The sequence below is a fragment of the Etheostoma spectabile genome, chromosome 3 (assembly GCF_008692095.1).
Source record: "Etheostoma spectabile isolate EspeVRDwgs_2016 chromosome 3, UIUC_Espe_1.0, whole genome shotgun sequence".
Classification (NCBI taxonomy): Eukaryota; Metazoa; Chordata; class Actinopteri; order Perciformes; family Percidae; genus Etheostoma; species Etheostoma spectabile.
In genome coordinates this window covers 30,253,699-30,258,146 of record NC_045735.1, presented here as the reverse complement: position 1 = coordinate 30,258,146, position 4,448 = coordinate 30,253,699, and the positions used below count along the sequence as shown (strand labels likewise).

The following is a 4,448-nucleotide window of genomic DNA, read 5'->3' as shown; positions in this document are numbered from 1 at the left end:
GTGTCATTTGATGCCAACGGTGATCCTGTGGCCAGATACGAGCTGGTTAACTGGCAAACAAGTGAAAGTGGGAGCATCAAATTGGTGACAGTAGGGCAATACGATGCATCACTGCCGGTGGGCCAGAAGTTTCAAACATATGGGTTAAGCCAGAGAAAAACCCAAGAACTTTAATGAACAAAAATCCAGTCATAAAACACTCTCACCTTGGAAAATAGGTGAGTATAGGCAAGTATACGTGTATGCTGTCACATCCAAACAGTCTTCCCTTGATTAAATAGGTTTTGTCTTTTGAATTGTCATTTTATGAATGTTCTCTTTTTGAACATGTTATTGTCTTAAACATTATTGGTTGTCATAGGTTTCTGCAGTTACATGTAAGATTAGGTTGACAAATAAAGTACAAAATCCATAACATAAGTTTTTCTGGTTCTTTGCATTTTATATAAATTCCACATCAACAGTAATTAATTTGGATAAAGGGGCACATTTGTAAATATATAATATCAGATAAAACAAATAAAACACAAATTAGTTATACACAAATGCATGGTATATAGGTTGAGGTGATAATTAACAAAATTACATGTATATGAGCTAAACAAAGCAGGAAAAGGTGTAAGTGTTGTGAACAGAATAGGCAGATATGTGTTGGAAGATATGTGTTCTAGTTAACTGTACAATTGTAGAAAGAGACATAGACACTACATGTACATTATATTGTACATGGAGCGCACAAAAAAAAAATTAGACGAGAGTTGATCAAGGGCCATTGGATAGGCCATCCTCTTTCTGATGAACTGTACTAACATACAGTAGAAGGAGGGAGCTTTTGTCTGAAAATCTATAAAGCACACATACAGTATGCCCACATGCTCACGTGAGGGATGGAGATCTCTGCTTTCTGTATGTCTGATCTTGTCTCTGGTTTGTGTGAGCTGAACTCAGCTCTTGCCCTGAATGTTCTGTGGATGATGTTAAACAAAGCGGTGGGTTAGAGACGGATGGACTATGTTGGGTCAACACTCAGACTTCATCTGTGAAATGTAAGCTCCAGGGGACCACTTCGTATACCTGCATTTGCAATGGATGGTGACTACGTTATGGTGGTGTTTTCTCCATACACCACTACATGCACCACGTGAAGCATAACTACACCACCATGCCTGAGCCTAAGTGGCACAGGAAGGTTAGTAAGAAGGAGAAGTGGGGGATGATAGGATGTTACTCTGTGTGGGGATAGAAAGGTTTTGATGTGTATGGATGTGCTTACAATTGTTTGCAGTTGTGTTGTACTGAAAACGAAAAAGATGCCATATATTCACATAGAATGCAAATTCAGTATTAGCCAATTTATTAGCTTGACTGTATCAAGCATTATGTTTATTAACTGAAAGATTTTTTGATGTTAGGCCAAAAATTTCACGAGATCTAAAATCAAATAAAAATTTAGTTGACAAATAATTTCTGGGCTTGAGACCTTAGAATTATTGACAGTATACGCTAATCCTGTGTTTTTGTGTTTTTCCAACTATTCGATTGCATACTGTTGAGTAAACTTTATACATCATTGTCAATAGCTATGAACTTTGCAGTTCCCCTTCATTATATATTTCTATTAAAGTGTAATTGTCCTTGGCTGAATTCAAAACAGTGACATGAGTGCTGTACGCAGTGTTAAACCCCGTGAACGGCTTTCCTCCCGCGCAATGATCTTCGCCATTCGGGATAAACAACAGCACGGAGCTGCTGCCAGGAATCAAACTCGGTTATCAGATCTACGACTCGTGTGCCTCAGTGCCTATGGCGGTGCATGTGGCATTCCAGCTTTCAAATAGGCCTGACGAGTATTTTATGCTGTGACAATTCTCAAAATCTGGTATGGTGATGTCTGTCGTTGGTGAGTCTGCGTCCTCTCCATCCATCACAATGTCACGCATCACTGGGCCCTTACATCATCAAGTAGGCTAAGCTAAATATTTTCTTTGAAATTGTTTTAAAAGTAGACCAGTGCTATTTTTCTTGAATGTCCTGTTGAATAATTCAACTTGTGTTTCCTTCAGGTGAGCCACTTTGCCACTTGTGCATGTCTGTCCAATAAGCAACAGTACCCAAATTTTCTCGAACCGTCCCCGTGATCAGTTCAGGCTGAAGCGCTGGCCAAGATGGTAAAAACACTTTGGCTGGACTTGGATAGGTGCGTCGGTCAGATTCGGGCTATGGCAATATGTGTATGGCGTCTTTCTGAACGCAGCACACAGAGAGGGGATCTGTGTGGAATACTCTGACATTCTTTCTATCGGGCCCACCCACGTAGTCAGGTTCCAGAGAGTAGCTGATGTTATCGCAGTTTGATTCTTCCTGTTGGATACCTAAATTGCGTTGTGATAAACAATGTGGTTTTAGTGTTTTAACATGTGGATACTTACTTTTTCCAGCACATTTATTTATTTTTTAACAGTCCACGTACAGTATACTGTACATTTCAAACACCATGAAAGGTTAAGCCATGTTTGAAGTATTCAAAATCGTTAATTTCATGTTAATAGGTCTACTAATATAATTACTAACTGTAAATTATATCTAAGGTCGACAGTACGGTTGTTGTGGCATTTCATCCCCTGGAGACATGAGGATCTTGCTGGAGGAGCTGTCACTGGACCTTCTCCCCCTCGCCGTGGATAGGCAGTGAATCCTGGGTAACAGACCCAGACACTGAGGTCAGCTTCTGTTCTGGAGCCGTCGGATTGGCATTAAGAAATCTGTTATCCAGGTCTGAGAGACTTCTTGCTGGATCTCTCTCCATCTAAAGTGGCTGATTCTCCGTGCTACGAGTTCTGGGAGGAATAATCATTCACTGCAGCTGGAAAAAAGTGAAAATTATTTCTTACGTTCACCACAGGATAGAAACAACGTGTTGTGTTGTGTTTTTTGATTGTCTGTCTGAGTGGAGTGTCCTGTGTGAAAATGTCTGCAGCTGCTTTAAAGCCCAAACCCCCAGATTAACAGAGAGATGTATTGATATTAAACAAAAGATATTTGATGGGCTACAGAGCCTTTTGTGAATAATAATATGAAGCTATCTGTTGTTTGACATTTCAGCCCTGAAGACAAGCACACAGTTTAGACAGTCTCAAGGCCACCAAGCTAATTGAAAATAAACAATTATACTCTCCAGCATGTATCATTTACAGCAGAGAAGCCAAAACTATTTCAGATGAAAGGCCAAAATGCATCTGGATGGAAGGCCACGGGCCGAGAGTAAATGGTGGCGTTAAAGAACCAAAATGTATGTAATTCTGTGTAGATACAAACGTAACTGTGTATGCAATTTAATAGCGAACTTTACCAGTGCTATGGTTTATTTGCCGTAAAACTAAAATTAAATACTTTTAGCACACAAAAATATGTTGTAGTCATTACGGTTGGGATTTTTACAGCACTTTCAATAGTAAGAGATAATCATGCACATCTGAAATGCCTGGCAGCCAAATCAAAGGACACGGCAAGCCTTAATTTATTTATAAGGCCATGAAGTATGCAGTGGTTCTAATTTATTTTAAAAACAAACATTAAAACAGTTCATGTGTTTGTTGATATCTAATGTTACTTCATTATCTGAAGACTGATTGTGTTCAATGTGAGCTGGAATACAGAAGTAGGCAAGATACAACTGAAACCTCAACTTTTGAAAAGTTAAAAATAGAAAAGAATATCGCAAAGCAGGGCTTTGAAATGTAATGTAAAATACTGTTTTGCTATAAATTAGAACAATGTAGATATAGGTTTCTGCAAGGCATGTTTGGCAGGTTAATACAAACAAATAAGAACTAGAAGGGCACTTGGAGAGCACAAATAGACCTGTTGTTTCTGTACTCCTGCTGAACAAACACCAAAGCAACAACATAACCTCTATGTGGAGGTAATAACCAACACACACAGATAAATAATGTATACCAATGTCAAAGCCTCTCTCTGGGTTTCAGGTGCAGCCGAGACAAGAGTGTGGTGACGGAGCAGAAGACATAAAGACCCTCCAGAGCCCTACACTGATACATCTCAGCTCGGATCACTAACATGGTATACAAGGTGTTTATGCAATAGCTCATGCCATTCATAAGCAGTGTGTCAGGAAACAAATTCTACAACTCAGTGTACCAATTCACCAGATAGAATCCAAAGGGTCAGTTGAACATTAGTGAAAATCTAATGATCCTTTCTAGTTCCTTAATGTATCTTCATCATTACTATTCCTTGTATATAACATTATAATTTAATTTCTCTCTCTCTCACTGTTTCCTAATTTCATCTCAGGTTCTTACTCAGCTCAAAGAAGTGAATTTTTTCCCAAAATGGTATGAGTGTCATTTGATGCCAACGGTGATCCTGTGGCCAGATACGAGTGGTTACGGCAAACAAGTGAAAGTGGGAGCATCAAAATTGGTGAG

General features: G+C 39.1%; 1 pseudogene; it reads left to right on the top strand.

The window, feature by feature from the left end:
* LOC116687044 (vomeronasal type-2 receptor 1-like) overlaps positions 1–4,448 on the top strand; it is a 75,576-nt pseudogene that overhangs the window by 4,926 nt on the left and 66,202 nt on the right.